Source organism: Dermacentor albipictus, chromosome 6 (assembly GCF_038994185.2).
Source record: "Dermacentor albipictus isolate Rhodes 1998 colony chromosome 6, USDA_Dalb.pri_finalv2, whole genome shotgun sequence".
Classification (NCBI taxonomy): domain Eukaryota; kingdom Metazoa; phylum Arthropoda; class Arachnida; order Ixodida; family Ixodidae; genus Dermacentor; species Dermacentor albipictus.
This window is the reverse complement of record NC_091826.1, coordinates 75747679-75765221: the sequence shown is the minus strand read 5'-3', so window position 1 is coordinate 75765221 and position 17543 is coordinate 75747679. Positions and strand designations below refer to the sequence as shown.

Sequence of the window (17543 nt, the reverse complement as noted above, 5' to 3'; positions counted from 1 at the left end):
AATATTTTGTATTTTTCTCTGTTCGTAATATGCAGAAGAGCCGAATTTTGTTATATTACTATATATTCCTGCTTATGATTATTTATTGTGATATTACTGTATAATGCTGTTTTTACTATATAACTAATTGTCTTCTATTTATTTGCACTTGTTCCCTACGAATTGTATTTTTAACGCGTCCTTTTTTCTTTTGTTTTGTTTGTTTGTTCGCCCTCTACTTGTTGCTCTAACACTCTTATGCACCCACTAATGATAGGAGGTCCCCCTGGCAGTTTCTCCCTCTAGGACCTCCTGATGCGGTATATAATATGTAAGCCCGCTTTTTGTACATGTCATAACAACAATAAACTTGAACTTGAACTTGTTTAATGCGAACTTCTTGGCTTCTCGATTACGCATGCTTACTCTGTTCTGTAGCTTGCTTAATTTGGTTGCTATGCGTGGTTTCTTCTCTCCAATCCAGCAGTTTTTTCCGCGTCTGTCTTATCTCCTGTTACATAACGTGTACCAGTTCCTGATATTCCCAGACTATTGTAGGAGACACGCACATTTTCTGCTGTATGTTTTCTGCAATCTCTGTTATTTGCTTTTGATTCGCTTTTAGAAATTATGATTGTATTATTTCGTGTTTTGCATTAGTATTTCTCCCAAATCTTAAGTTTAAACCTTTATGATCGCTACCCAGGCTACCTTTTCCATGTTTCTCTGTCATATTTGGGTCTAGTTATCGGTAGACCGTTACTGAGAGGTCCATATCTCGAAAGTGTCCTTAGCTTCGCAAAGAAGCCTCCATTGCGGTTAGGCCACCTTACGTCAGTTTTCAAAGCTTTATTTTTGAGGCGTCCTTAGTAGAGGCTTCCTTGGCACTGCTTCACCGTAAAGTAGCCTCGAAGCTACCTTCATGCTTCCTTCCCTCGCTTTTTTTTACACTAAGGGGGCGTCTCGGCAGTGCCTTTCCTCGCTAATTTCTTTGAACAAGGGCGTCTTCGCAATGCTTGCCCAGGTGGTGCTCGTCTCCGCACGCTCAATCACATATTGTGGCCGGCTGGCCGGTGAGACGAAAAGGACCGCTGCTAGATTGAGCAGATGATAGCACGCTCTATGCGAACTGCAAAGTACAAGCAAATTTTATGTCCATGGCCTCCAAGGTAGCGCAGTGCACGCGTTGCTTGACACACACGCCGCCGAATCTCTAGGTCATGTTGAGGTACTACAGCCTGTTTTGTTATCCCTAGAACAACGAAAAATAGAGAACTGATCTGAGGAACAGCGCCCAACCGTAATTCCTACCACGGTGTCAAAACATCATGAAATAAATCTAAAGCAAATGCAACTATCAGTTAAGAACAAAGGGGCGAAACAGCACAGGACAACCTAGTTTATCCGAAGCAGCCAGCATCTTCCGCAAGGTGTCCACATTGCCTTCCGCAAGGTGTCCTTACATGCGCAATAGCGTTGAACGTTAATCAGGAAAAAGCGTATGCGTTTATATAATGGAGATAGATGGTAAGAAAAATTATTTAACAAAACAACTTTTTTGCCTAATGAAACACGTTTGGCGACACTGATGATGAATGCCCTTGAACCCTTACGCGTGGAATCCGTTCTTTAGCTAGCTAAAGGGTTCCTTTCGTGAGGGCGGGTGAAGGGAGCTTTCAGAATATACTTGACTCCTCCATGCATCCTTCATGGTGTGGGAGCACAAGACTCCTCAACTAAGGTAAGGCAGAAGCCCATGGAAAGGAACGTTTCAGAACTTGGCCCTAAGGCGTTGTCGCTGCATGACTCCCTGTTTCCGCATTGCAACGTTGGCTGTCCATGACACTGATTCTCCCTGTTAACTAGTATAAGGTTCATTTAATCGCACACATATCGCCTTATAAAACAGTTCTAATCAGCATATCCGTATAAATCCCCTGTGTGTGCATTCATATCTCGTACTAATACCACCTGGCCCAATTTCATAAACTCAATAATATGGATTCTAAACCAATCAATCTATTCTTTACATTTATCTCTGCTGTCGCTCCGGCTATCATAAGTAACCTACTCAATTTCACATCTTTTTTCCTTCCCGTTTGTCGAAATCTACAAATGCTCCTTACATGTCTCTCTCACCATTTTCCACTTCATACGTTGCCTAATTAGTATGCCTACGCCTCCACCTTTCCTTGACCCAGTCTGTCTATCACGCCGCTTCCACACACAATTGTCAACAACACGCGGCTGCTCAAAATCTCATAGACGCGGTTCGGCCATTGCTTCCACGCTAATAGCGTCGCCATTCACCAGCGCTGGCATGTCCAGCAAATTTTCCTGCTTGCGACCACGCTGCATGTTTATGTAACGAATTTTACTGTCTCTACACATATCCTTTGTGTGTCTTTTCTTAACTCTTTGCGCTCTGACTCTGCCCCTTGCTGATGTGTCACTAGATATAATACTTAAACTATCTCCTGATCGCCTGGAGCCTGCCGAAAAACGGTACTGCCCCTTTCGCGAATCGACGTCCAACCGGTGTTGCTACGCTATCTCTAGAATGTATCCCGTCAAGCACAAACGTGTCTTCGCGGCCTGCTACGCGCACGTCTCGGTTGGTGTTAATAACCGTAAAATTGATTGCTTTAGATAGCGGCTAAATTTCCCTGTTTACTGCAAGTACTGTCCTTTCAATTACATACCCCTGCTTTAGAACCACTGGCGCCCGTGCACATTTGCACTTCTTTTGAACAATTCTGCTGGTTGGTTACCACTTTGGCTATTCGCTTCGCGATCCATGTACCCCTTCCCAATAATACGTTGTTCACTGCATCCATCATCACCAATAGGTGCTTCTCCTCCATTGTGCCCCACATGCGTTGCTTAGCTTTCGCTATCAGTTCCCGAATTGATTTCGGCAGAAGCGCTCTAATGTGGACTCGCTCGCCTGTGCTAACCCTCTCTCTTGTCACCTGTCCTACTTTACGCATGTTTCAATCCCCAGCTAAGACAACCAGACACTTATCCTCCTCCTTGCCACCGTCAAATGGTGCACCTGAGGCCACGATGCCCTCCCCGCTTGTCTTAACCTCACCCTTCGCTTTGCTCTCTTCTTCAGCGATCGGTACGTCACTGGCAGCCTCCTCTTAACCACCACTGACGCGTCCGCCAGTGCATTCCGGCGTGGCGGTTTCAGTTTCCTTACCTGTTCTCGCTTCGAAACCAGCGCCGTTCGCGAAGCTCGCATCTAAGCGTTCACCATTGCTTTCTTGAATGGTGGCGCTCGTCTTCATTTCTACTTTGGCTAGCTTATATTTTACCAATTTCCTATGATTCTGCCCTCTCTTGAGCTTCTTTGTAGTTTCCCAACCCGCTCAGCTCCCTTAGCCTTCTCCTGCTCTAGATGGTCTAGTCGACACCGTAGCACATACATTCTACATATAATACAACCCCAGTGCTTCAAGCAATAGCTAAAATCGAGTTTTTTTCTAACGCGTACGAAAGCTCGCACTCAGAATAACGTACGCCTGGCTTCCTCCTAGTAACGACCAGTATGTTGTACTCACAAGTCGTCGTACAAGTGTAGCCCCGCTTGTAGAAAAAAAATAAACATTATTTGCCATTTACCTACCTCAAACAAAAGTCGCAATTTCGCCCGAAATGTGAAGCGTCGATTGCGATACAAAAGAGTAGACCGCAATGCGAAGTGAGAATATTAGTTCAATCGGCCGTATCAACTGGGAAGTATTCGCTTACATATTAAATTAAGAAGAATCGTGTCAGCGCGCACAAACGAACATGAACATACCATATTCGATGACCGCGCACACTAGCTGTCAAAACGCTGGCCTGAGGAAGCGCGGCAGCAGCAGCAAGCAAAACGACCTTCGTGCTGTCTAACAATTCAATGGAAAATGAGTGCCGAGAACGCAGCACGCACAAAGGTATGAGCCGTCGACGCACCCACACTCTGCAGATTGTGTTCAAGATGGAGCGCGTGTTGCCTGTTAACATCGGCATGCAGGGGTAGCGACCTGCACAATTTTCCCAAGCCCGCTGTAGTTGCGGGGGTGGCGGGCGATCTTCGGAGAAGCGACTTTGGAACCCTTCCCGACCCGCTGCGACGACTCGCTTTGTAAAGACAACAATGCGCCTCGTCAACAGCCCAACGGCGCCGGCATGTCTAAGCCACTGTCGGCGGGCCGTGTATTGTTGGTGGATTCGCGGCCGCCTTCATGGTTTGCTTAGAGCGGGGAACTCCTGGAAGGGGATGTTTTTGCGGTGGTTTCCCACGGGGCCCCAGAAATCGTCACAGTCAATGGACAGACGCGGCGGCCACTGACTGCGAGGTCAACTCTGGGATCAAGAGACGCCTGATCGAGCCCATACCCCTGTCTGCGAGAACCCTCTCACCTCGGTGTGTTCAGTGAAACTTGTGCGGAAGTGAGTTGCGTAAGCCCTCCCCCTCAAAGGTGGGTCGGCTACGATGACTTTGGACGGTCCCATTGGTCGAAGGTTAAACGGCCGTTTTCCCTCACCTAGGGATCTAGGGAGGACAGAGTGTTTTTAAGCAGCCGTTGCGTGGCTGCTCAGTGTGCATTCTCTTTCAGTCATGCTAGAATGATGAACTGTAACGTTCTCCACCCTTCATGTATACATTGTAAATAAATCCCATATTCCGCGTTCTCGATGATAGCAAGTGATGAGAACAACGTCCTTAGCGTGGATGAGTCGGAAGACGGCAGGGGCCAGCTACCACCTATTTATTGCCCGACCCAAACCCTTACAGGCCGCGCAATACGCAGTTGCTGCCATAGCATAACGCCGTGCCCCTCCCTCCCACTGGGGCTATGCGCACGACGGAAGGTGGCACGCTTCCACCCCCTTCCTAGCACGCGAGCGACTGTGCCACCACGTCGGCAGTTGCTGCGGGACTACGAGGCCGCCCACTCCCTCCACTACCCATTGAGCCTCTCGCGCGACGGAAGGCGGCGTATTTTCTCCCCGCTTTCCTCCCATGCACGTGGCAGATTAAGCCGCAACCGTAGGCTCTCGTACTTTCATCCGCGCCCACAGCATACGGCGCGCGGCGACGGTGTTATCGCCCTTGGACTTCATACGCAACATCAAGGCGACGCCGACGCTCACGGCGATGGCAAAAATGAGCCTTTAGTGTCCATATAATTGTTTTCGCAATAATAATAAAAAGGATAAGAACTAGAAAGCGTGGAAAATATTAGGTATATATATATACTTCCCATTTAAACTTACGCTTCTATCAATAAGCAAAAACCACACCAAATGTCAGTGCCCTTCCAGTTTGTGAAGGATTATCAGCGAAGCTGCGTATGTGAGCCCCTTAATGGCGAACTGCACCTCCGCCGCGGGTCGGTCCGGCAGTGCACTATCTTCGGAATCGCCCATGTGGAGTGCTTACTTGCGTACCTACCGCCGTGGTTCGGCTCTGTATTCCCTTGTTTTCGGGATCGGCCTACTTATGGGGGGGTTTGTCTCTACACATGGACACGATCCTGGAAGAATTAGCCTTTACAACTTCACTGTAACATTGGTTACGTCTTTGTGTTTCCTAATTATTAATTATTAATAATTAATAATTAATTAAGCACATCGACGAACGCGGGATCAGTGGAACGAGCACGTTCTCTAGGTAGCGCCGATGGCAGCCAACGAGCCACCCGTGAAAAACGACGACGGCGCTGCAGTCAATTCTGACGACGATAGCTTTGCGTCTAGGCATGGACACGATCCTGAGAGAATTAGCCCTGAACAGCTTCGCTGTTCAAATTCACCACCCTTCCACTTCTCTCAAGAGGGGTACAAACGAAGCTTGTGTTGTGTTGTTGTTTTCGGGGCAGACCCCGAGACGACGTTGCTGATGACCTTCTGCTTCACGTTTCCTCAGCTCTAGATCCGCAGCTCTCCGTTGAAGCCGCGTCTGTTTTTTCGTAGGGGTGGCGCTGTTCGGCACGCACGAGGTACAGTGAGGCACGCGGTTTGGTTTGGATTTTGTGGTGACTGGACGTGCTTTGTGGGGCTCCATGGCAGCGACAAAATCATAAGTTCTTGTGCGTGCTTTGAGCTTGCTTCTCTTTTTGATTTGCTGATTTTTTGCGTTTAAATAGTAGTGGGGTGGTTTTCTTTTCCTTTCTTTTTTTGTCTCTCGTATTTCGGATGCGCGGGTGTGTTTCGTGCACATTTGATTATGTAGACTTGTTGGAGCGTCCTTTCGCGCCACGTGTTTCAACACGGGAAGCCATTGGGACGTTAAGTGTTTGTAGTATTTAAATGGTAGCATGGAGGTGGCAAAATTAATAGCTATAAGGCGGGTTTACTGTGTGTGTTTTTGTTAGGAAAGTGAGAGCGCAGCCGCGTGGTTGAGCGCGTGCGAGAGCGTGTCATCTCCACGGCATTGATTGCTTTTGAAACAGTGCTGAGAGTTGCTCTGCGAAATTTTGAGGATTTGGATCCTGTGCCTATCGGTTCTTGCTAAAAGGCACGTGCTCTGCATTGATATAGTGGTACAGTATTATGGTAGTATTTGCATCAGTAGTAATATTATTAGAGTATTTGCAAAAAGCCGTGCAATACATGGGGAGAAAGCCGGAAAAGCGGGCAGTGCATTTGGGGTCCCTCAAGGCAGATGAGGATACGGATGAGAATGGAGAGGGTATCGACCCAACCGTGCACACAATGTGATGTCTATAGTAGGCTGCAGAAAATGGAGGCTTTCCAGGAAGAGCTTGCCAAAAAGGTGCAATAGGTCAAAAATGGGCTAAACAGGGAGCGTGATGCACGGAAGCTAGTTGCAAAGAGACTTGAAGCAGCCGAGGAAAAGCTGAGCAGGGCTGCCATTGTGAACTAGAATGTGCGTGACAATGGAACGCAGACCTCCGACGCGACAGGCGAAGGAGTGTCATCAGGATACGTGGAATTCGTGCAGCGTGATGAAGGGTTAGCTGGAAAAAGTGGCAGCTACCTCGAGGCCACCGCGCGGAAAAAGCAGGGGTCCAGGGGACAATGCTCTGTCTCGAGTTCAAATCACCCGGAAAATGACAAAGGGAAGCAGGGAGAGGTAGGAGAGAGTGAAAGGGTGATTATCACCGGCGACTCAAACATGGCTAGTTGCTCAAAAGGAATTGTGGAGAGGGTGAAAGGCGATAAAAGAGTGGCGATAGGGATATTTCCAAGGCGGGCACTGGGTCGTGTCATGGAGTGAGCAAGAGAAAAGCTCGCGGGAAATGTCCACGTGCGCAACCTTGTCATAGTAGCAGGTGGGCTAAATAACGTCCTGAACAGGAAAGGGACGGGACGGGACAGGACGGGACCCCAGCGCTTCACGAAGGGGGTGTGCGACTTGCGCGAGCTATCCGCTCAGGTGCGGATCGTGGTGTGCACGGTGCCGGAGGTACCTGTATGTGACAGTCACGTACAAAGAGCCGTAATGGCTGCTAATGAGGGAATATGTAAAATGAGCCGACAAAAAGGCTTCGAGGTGGTCGAAGTAAACAGGGAAGTGAAAAGGTGTGGCTGTTTTAAACGCGGCGCGATCCACTTCAATTACAGGCTGGCACAAGAAATAGGTTGGCGAATTGGTGGTCGCGCTGTTGCTTTGTTAGGGGGCCCATGGGCGCTCAGGAGGCCAGAGTAGACAGTAATGACGAAGGTCCCCTAGGGACCTCAAAAGATCATCGCGGTTGATAACAAGAGAAGGTGGAAAGCAAGAAAGAGAGGTGGCCACGCATCAGGCTACATAAACATGCAGGGCGGCAGAAGAGAGGAAAAGTGGGCAGAGATTGAGGAGCAGTTAAATAGAGAACAAATAAGGGTGTATGCGGTTACTGAAACGCACCTGAGAGACTCAGAAGAGCCGCCAGATATTGAAAGTCATGTTTGGAAAGGATGCAACAGAACTAAGTCGGAAAGAAAGGGAAGGGGAGTCGGAATGCTCATCCATCAGGGAGCCCAATGGAAAAGAGTAAATTCAATATGTCAAGAGCATCTTCGGTTACCAGGTGCAATGAGTGGGAAAAAAACTTGGTTGGGCATTGCGTATTTGTGAGCCGGAAATTATTGCACAGAGAAGAATAAAGAACTAGTGGAGTGCATAAGCGCTGATATGAAGGGTTTCGGCAGTGGTGCTGAAATTGTCCTATTAGGTGACATGAATGTCCACATACGCGATTTATATGGCTATACCTACAACAACGGGAAGTCAATGCTAGAACTTTGTGAGCAACATAATCTTGTTATCGTGAATACAGGGCCTTCGTGTGAAGGGCACATCACGTGGGAAGTGCGAAACCGGCAATCGACCATTGATTACTGTCTGATGAAAGAAGGAATTCATGATAAGTATAGAGAAATGCTCATTGATGAGGAAGGGTACAGCAGCATAGGGAATGGCCTTAACCACATCATCTTAAAAATGGGATATATAGTTGGGAAAGAGTGCAACGATCGCAAAATGGCTAGTCCAAATTTGAATGCTGAACAAATGGCAAACATAGTCACTAGAGTCGAGGAAAAAATCGGCAAATGGCCAAGTAAAGAGTGTGCAAAACGGCAAAAATGCGGAAAGAGAAACAACATGTTCGTTGGAAAGGAACAAGGAAACCAAAAAGCTGGTGGAACAGGGAGATACGAGAAGCGATCGCAGAACGACAGAAGGCATCTCGGGAGCACAGGCAGACAATGAAGGCGCAGTTGCCGCAGGATGAAGTAATCACTAAATGGGAAATATAACGGCAGAAAAAGGCTATGGTTCAAATACTGGTGCAAGCAAAATTAAAAGGTGAAAGTGAACGTTCGTTGTCAGAAATACGTGAGAAAAACAAGGCCGCACCTAGAATATTTTAGAACCACATAATATTATTAGGCAGGAAGTCAACACCAATACAACAATATATCCTTGACGAAGATGAAAACAGACCTTAAGGAGAAGCGGCAATATATTACATCCTAAAAATAACAGCCGAATCTTTCCAAGGCAGTGACAAGGTTGCATTCGAATAAAAAAGAGCATGAAAGAGACCCAAGTGGAAATGGAGGTCGTGCTGACAAATTTCAACTGGAAAAAAGCGGAAGAGAACATTCCTAAGCGCACAGCCACAGGGCTAGACGAGGTTCCTGTTAGGCTGATTAATGAACTGGGACCAAAAGTAAGGAAGTTCTGATGAAAGCAGTGGAACAAATTTTAAAAGATAGACGAATACCAAACAGTTGGTGACAACGAAGAATGAATTTAATTTATAAAGGCAAGGGGGAGAATGATAGAATTCACTGGTATAGACCGTCGACCATTACCTCGGTAATATACAGGCTAGCGATGTAGGCAATCAAATGAAGCTTTAAGCTTGGGCAGAGTATAATGGCATTTTGGGAGAACTTCAGAATAGCTTCAGAATAGGTAGACGTTGACGTTGAGATGATAACTTATTTCTTTTTGCTCAGCTTATTGAAATATCAAAAGTGGAAAGCAGACCGTTATATGTGGCTTTTTTAGATATTACAGGAGCCTATGACAACGTGGACCGCAACATGTTGTGGGATATTCCGAAAGGGGAACGCTTAGGTAACAATTGTATACAGCTTTTGAGAAAGATTTACCTAGAAAATACCGTTTGCGTCGAATGGGAAGAGATGAGGAGCGAGGAGAATGTTCATATCAACAAGGGACTGAGGCAGGGGTGCCCTTTATCCCCGCTGTTGTTTATGATGTACATGGTGAGGATGGAGAGGGCGCTAGAAGGAAGTAATATCGGGTTTATTCTCCCATACAAACAGACGGGTACAGTAATAGAGCAGCAACTCCCAGGTTTATTTTATGCGGACGACATTGTGTTGCTAGCTAACAAGCAAAGTGATTTACAACGTCTGGCTAATGTCTGTGGACAGGAAGGCAACGATTTAGGTTTGAAGTTTAGTGTTAGAAAATCAGGTGTTATGGTATTCAATGAAAACAGTGAACAGACAGTGGAGATACAGGACCAAGAAATACCTCGGGTTACAGAATATAAATACTTTGGTAAATGGATAAACGAAGGCACTGGATATATGGAAACAAAGGAAAAAACCATAACAGTAAAGGGGAAGAGAAATGCAGCCATAATGAAGCACAGAGCGCTATGGGGATACAATAGGTACGAGGTCCTCCGAGGTATGTGGAAAGGTGCGATTGTTCCAGGACTCACTTTCGATAATGCGGTGGTTTGCTTTAAATAAGGGCTACAATCAGCACTCGATGGGAACCAAAGGTCAGTGGGTCACCTCGCAATGGGCACTCACGGGAAGACTACAAACGGAGCTGTGCAGGGTGATATGGGCTGGACTAGTTTTGAAGTGACAGAAGCTCGCAGTAAAATTCAGTATGAAGAACACCTGAGGAATATGGAAGAAAGTAAATGAGCTGGGCGAGTGTTCAGGTATCTGTACATGAAAAACATTGATTCACCGTGGATCAAGAAAACTAGCAAGCTTACCAGCAAGTATGTGGCCTATAGGGTAGGCAACACAGCAGCAAAGATGGTCAACCGGAAAGTCAGGGAGGCTGAAATAATCTCATGGGTGGCGGCAATGGAAAGGAAACCTGCCATGAGTAACTACCTAAGAGGGAAAAAACGAAATCAGGAAAAAACCCATTTATGATAACTCAAAGGGAAGCTCATTATTTTCGAAGCGATATCGGAATGCCTTAGAACACGCACCTATAAAGCGAGATATCAGAAGGAACAAGAAGCATGTGCTTGCTGCGGTAGAGCTAGGGAAACTGTGAATCATGATTTATTAGAATGGGAAGACGCCTGCACAACGGTCAATTTAGGCAGCACTGGCCTGCTTGAAGCCCTTGGGTTCAGCGGGAGCAGTCGAAATGTATACATGTCCACAATAGGCATAACTAAGAGGCGATTGGAGGATTGGTAGACGAAAAGTACGGAAACGACAAAACAAAAGGAGACGCACAAAAGCACAGTTAGCAATAGGGGATCAGAAAAGTGGGGTGTGGGAGTTCATGGTGTTCATTTCTTTATTTTTTATTGTTTAACTTAGGTAGGACATTAAGCCGTATAATAGCAAGAGCTTGGTGGCGCAACCCACCACCCCGTTCCAAAGGGGACTCTCATAACATCCATCCATCCATCCCTCCATCTATCCACGACGCGCGGCCGACATATCGCAGCGTTGATAGCGTTCTTATCGATTTACCGCGCTGATCCAGAAGCACTGAAAAGGCACTTGCAATTGGCACGTTTGTTCTCTTCGGGGTCACTCGAGAGAGTACTGTAGGGTACTTGATGTCCTCCTCGCCCACCGCTCAGTACAGACTGGGAACAACCGCTGCGTTTACGACGGCGTTAAATGCGCGAATGCCACACGCCGTGCCACGCATTGCCGACGCTCGTATGTATCCGCCAATCACATGCCCAACACCATAGTAGACGCCGCGGTCGTCTCCACCCTTTACAGAGCGGTGGGTGAGGAGAACATCGAGGCATTCCAGAGTACTGCGCTCCCTAATACCCTCTGAAAAATGACCCTTTGCTTTTGTAACGTGCAAACAACGCTATTAAACGTCTTATGTAGTCGGTTTCAACCACGATGAGGTTTCAACAGAACTGTTTGTTGGTAAAAGGAAGAAGCGTATAGACGACGGCACAAACGGCGCTTCCACCTGGTGGAAATTCCGGGTGCTGACCCAGTGACGAAAAGAGATAAAAGAATACGCAAGCGATTCACAAACCTAGGATATCCATCGGTCAAACAATGCCGTCTCCGATTAATGAAACACACTTGATGTGTCAGTAATAGAGAATGAGTGTTTCTTTTTAGAGCGCAGCTCCAAGGTGCCCGTTCCTACGTTGAGCGTCGGAGTCCCTCATAAGAAAACGAACGCGCACAGTGAAGAATGGAAAAGTGAACGCGGAGTGAGGGATAAAACACGGCAATAGGGAAGAGAGCGCGAGGAGGAAAGCAGAGGAGGAGAGTATGGCGAAAGGGTGCAGAGGAGAGCGAAGCGCCGCGCGAGACGTGTTTCACGGCGGCGACCAGGCATGCGGTGAACGCGTCCACCACTACCACATATGGAAACACAGACCTCGTGTAGGCTTCCGACCCACTGCGCATACGCTACTGCTCCTGTGGCACCGCCGCTAGAGAATGTGCTCCACGCAAACAACGCGTTCCCGTGTTCACGCTTTCTTTCTAACAATGAACGACGCAACCAGTGGAAAGGCTTCATCTGCCAGTGCTGCTAAACAAGCTGCCCGAGCAGAGGCTGCACGTCGCCACGGAGAGGACTCTATACTTCTGTCGTGTGGCTTCGCCAAAATAATCGCGAATCCAAAACACTTAAGCACCCGTGCTCAAAACTCGCACTAGGGAGCATCGTAATCACCAGTGAATTTTTGCGTTGCAGGCTTTCATAAGCTCACGTGCTCTCCGACTCATATTTCTACCGATAATTTCAATCTCTTGGAAATGTGGCGGACACGTGTAATCTGTTTGTAAAATAATTTCCCAATGAACACCGTTGCATTTTTTTTCTCTAGGAACGTGCGAGCGTCAACCGCACAGCACACAAGTGATTTCTCAGGTCGAAATGCCGCGAGAGCGGCGGCGGTATGCGCGCACACATTGCACTGTCCGGAGCAAGCATGGTGGGTTCGCTGTTGGCATCAGGACATATGCCCAGCAAGGTTTATTTGCGCAGTTCTCATGGGGAAAGAGCGGTGAAGAATAGGTGTAAAGAGTGTTATTTGCTATGCACATTTCTTTTTAAAGACAATGCCTTTCGTAGGCAGTGATCCACACTTTTCCGTATCGGGTATATTTTTAGCATCCTTTATCCGCCGACCCCAGCGATAGTGAACTAGAGTGATTCGCATGGGTCTAAAAAGTAGACTGATCCTGATGATAGTCATCATCATCAACATCATCAGCCTGGTTTCGCTCACTGCAGGGCAGAGGCCTCTCGCATACTTCTCCAACAACCCCGATAATGTGCCAATTGTGGCCACGTCATCCCTGCAAACTTCTCAATCTCATCCACCCACCTAATTTTCTGCCGCCGCCTGCTACGCTTCCCTTCCCTTGGAATCCAGACCGCAACCCTTAATGACCATCGGTTATCTTCCTTCCTCATTACATGTCCTGCCCATACCTATTTCTTTTTCTTGATTTCAACTAAGATGTCATCAACTCGCGTTTGTTCCCTCACCCAATCTACTCTTTTCTTATCCCTTAACGTTACACCCATCATTCTTCTTTCCATAGCTCGTTGCGTCGTCCTCAATTTAAGTAGAACCCTTATCGTAAACCTCCAGGTTTCTGCCCCGTAGGTGAGTACTGGTAAGACACAGCTATTATACAGTTTTCTCTTGAGGGATAATGGCAAACTGCTGTTCATGATCTGAGAATGCCTGCCAAACGCACTCCAGCCAATTCTTATTCTTCTGATTATTTTCGTCTCATGATCCGGATCCGCCGTCATTACCTGCCCTAAGTAGATGTATTCCCTTACCAGTTCCAGTGCCTCGTTACCTAATGTAAATTGCTGTTCTCTTCCGAGACTGTTAAAAATTACTTTAATTTTCTGCAGATTAATTTTAGACCCACTCTTCTGCTTTCCCTCTTCAGGTCCGTGAGCATGCATTGCAATTGGTCCCCTGGGTTACTAAGCGAGGCAATATCATCAGCGAATCGCAAGTTACTAAGGTATTCTCCATTAACTTTTATCCCCAATTCTTCCGAATCCAGGTATCTGAATACCTCATGTAAACACGCTGTAAATAGCAGTGGATAGATCGTATCTCCCTGCCTGACGCCTTTCTTTATTAGGATTTTGTTGCTTTCTTTATGGAGTACTACGGTGGCTGTGGAGCCGCTATAGATATCTTTCAGCATTTTTACATACGGTTCGTCTACCTCCTGATTGCGTAATGCCTCCGTGACTGCTGAGGTTTCGACTGAATCAAACGCTTTCTTGTATTAAATGAAAGCTATATATATAAGGGTTGTTTATATTCCGCACATTTCTCTATCACCTGATTGATGGTGTGAATATGGTCTATTGTTGAGTAGCCTTTACGGAATCCTGCCTGGTCCTTTGCTTGACAGAAGTCTGAGGTGGTCCTGTTTCTATTTGCGATTACGTTAGTAAATAGCTTGTAGGCAACTGAAGTCTTTGGCGTCCCCTTTGTTATGGATTAGGATTATGTTAGCGTTCTTCCAAGATTCCGGTACGCTCGAGGTCGTGAGGCATTGCGTATACAGGGTGACCAGTTTCTTTAGAACAATCTGCCCACCATCCTTCAACAAATCTGCTGTTACCTGATCCTCCCCAGCTGCCTTCCCCCTTTGCATATCTCCCAAGGCTTTCTTTACTTCTTCCGGCGTTACCTGTGGGATTTCGAATTCCTCTAGACTATTTTCTCTTCCATTATCGTCGTGGGTGCCACTGGTGCTGTATAAATCTCCATAGAACTCTTCAGCCACTTGAACTATCTCATCCATATTAGTAATGATATTGCCGGCTTTGTCTCTTAACGCATACATGTGATTCTTGCCAATTCCTAGTTTCTTCTTCACTGCTTTTAGGCTTTCTCCGTTCCTTAGATCATGTGCAATTCTATCCGTATTAGACTTCCTTATCTCAGCTGTCTTACGCTTGTAGATTAACCTCGAAAGTTCTGTCAGTTCTGTTCTAGCTGTAGGGATAGAGGCTTTCATACATTGGCGTTTCTTCATCAGATCTTTCTTCTCCTGCGATAGATTACCGGTATCCTGTCTAACGGAGTCACCACCGACTTCGATTGCACACTGCTTAATAATGCCCACTAGATTGTCGTTCATTGCTTCAACGCAAAGGTCCTCTTCCTGAGTTAAAGCCGAACACCTGTTCTGTAGCTTGATCTGGAATTCCTCTATTTTCCATTTTACCGCTAACTCATTGAACAGCTTCTTATGTACCAGTTTCTTTCATTCCATCCTCAGGTCTAAGGTAATTCGAGTTCTTACCATCCTATGATCATTGCACTCCTATGGAGGTGCAGCGGTGGCGTAGAGGTAGAACACTCGCCTCGCATGCAAAGAGGTCCGTGGTTCGAATCCCGGTGCCACGTAATTTTCCAACGGATTAAAAAAAATCTGAGTGCTGATAAAATTGCATAAACAGGCCTGGGGTGCGGCCTGTTCCCGGTGACCAAAACAGGAAAACGCGCCCCCTCACCAGAGCAGGATTGGCCACCCTAGTGCAGTACTTGCCCACAACCTGCTATATGAACACAACAATCAAAGTGATGATAGTGCCGGAAAACAATTCTTGAGCAGTACGATCATCTACATTAATCTTCTGATAAGAGGGTTGACACGGTAATGTGCTGTGCGCAGTGGCTGCAGGTGTGCGCCGAGACGTACACGCCATTGCCGACAGTACTCGCTGCGCCGCCGATATTTTTGACGGCGAAATCAGCGCGCCATTTAAATGCGAACAATCCAGCTGTGTTTGAGATTTTCTGTTCTCTTGTTTACCTATTTTACCTGTCTCAAGCATAAAATCATGTGAAGCAGGAGAGAATTTAACAACACAATACAAACGAAAGTAACTCTGCCGTCGACGCGTCTGCACAGGCGTGTCATCACCAGTCGGCGTAGCGTAGGATACCGAAACTGCTCCTTCGAGAGCGCAATGTGGCTCAAACAGAAGAAACAGTGGCCTCGCAACGTCGGAATCACGGCTTGAGGGTCATCGGCACTGTAGTTGGTAGTAGAATCGGCGATATGTTTAATAGTGGCATCAACGCGAGAGATGAAACTTCTAGCATGATAGAACATTTTGGCGCCGATACCTTTAAGATGCCGGTTGCAAGTTTTCGCATTATTCCGGCCATTGCATTTGACGGAGTTTTCCCACATTTCTGCATATAAAAAATATTTTTAAAAGTCTACTGCGTGGGGCTGTTTCCTTGTAGCATTCATAGAAAAACTTATGCAGCTGACATCGATAGCTGCACTGAACTATAAGACAGTTTCGACGCGCAAACTAAGGAAGAACCTTTTCTGTCGAAAATAATTGTGTATTCAAGCAATGCCTGCATTTCTACTAATCCAGAGTTCGTTCATTCAACCTGGTGATAACGCTTCAACAAATTCAGCAGATTTGTTTTCTATCGCATCATAACATATCTCAGCTCCCCAAAAAATGTTCACCAGCTCCAGCAAAAGAAGGCACTTTGATTCTTTATTCTTCAGAGAAAAAAGGACGTCATAAGAAACGTTATATAAGCAAATGGTAATTCATAATCTCAAGAAGTTACTTCATCCATTGTCCAGTCAGGAATGCGCTTTATAACATCTGCTGTTTAGTTGAAAGTTTAAGGGCTGAACCCAGCAAAAGTTGGTCATAGAATACATCTATTTTCTTTTTTTTGCGTATGGCGTATTGTATAAACACAATCTTGTTCAAAACAAGTGGAAGCAAGGTTATGATATCTAGCGAGATGCCAAGTGCGTCGCTGCTGGCTTAGCAATTCTACACGAATTCATTCATTATTTCCTCAATGAGAAATATCTCATAAACCGAGGATTAAGAAAAAGAATAAAATTGCGACTACAGCGCAAAAGTAAGGCTCTGCATATTCGTGGGAAAAGGAATATGCAAGCACACTGAACATAGACGCTTTTATGTATGCGCCCAATATTTTTTTTATATGTTGGCGGAAGGTCAAGAGATTTACAAAACGTTTTGTGTTTCTCTCGCTTTCAACACATCTGTATTCGATCCTCTCAGCCCTTAGAATGACAAAGTATGAAAAGGTCAGAGCTTCAATCAGCTTAGCAAAAAAGAATGTAGTGAAACGGCTTTTTAAGTTTGTGGTTCCGGGTTCCACACCGCTGGCACTGCCACCACCAAAGAAAAATGGCCATGCGCCGCCGCCGACTGGAAACGACCACCACGTCGCTGCCGGTCAAAGCATACATGGCGCGCCGCTCTACTAGCGACTCGTCCCCATTGTCTCCTCCAATTTGCTCATGAAGGCATTATCTTTGATAGACGTCAAGTAGAGGCTGAACAGCCTTCTAACTTTTTTGTACGCATTACTGGAGCGAAATTGTTTGTTCTGGAGCAAATAAATGGCTGTGGCTTAGCTAAGGTTAAGCCCAGGATGCCAAGCATACTAGCCTTTATTTTAGTTGTTGAACCACTGTTTAGCCTGGTGAACTGCTGTTGCTTGGCTATATTTAGTTCGGCTAGACGAAGAAACAACTCACGCAGGCGAGCGCACGAGCTGAGACCCGGCTATGTAGCTACGCGGCCGCAAGCGAGCGCACGAGTTGAGCCTCCGCTTTTGCAGCTGGTATGACGTGATATGGTAGCTACGCGGCCACGCACGGCGCAGCAAGGAAGAGCGTGGTTGTGCGGCTAGTATTCTTCGCATAAAAATGGCCAGGCTTAGCTTGCATATTGCGCGAGTTGGGGCCCAGCGTCTCCTCCGGCTGTCGTGACGTCACGTCACGTGGTTGCGCTAAAGGTCAAAGGTGGCTGCCCG

The 17543-nt window shown here is 46.6% G+C and overlaps 1 protein-coding gene across 1 annotated transcript in view; it reads left to right on the top strand.

Annotated features, from left to right (window-relative positions):
- The window catches only part of LOC139061211 (calcium-activated chloride channel regulator 1-like), a 495141-nt gene that overhangs the window by 458161 nt on the left and 19437 nt on the right, over positions 1-17543 (top strand). The window lies entirely within an intron of this gene.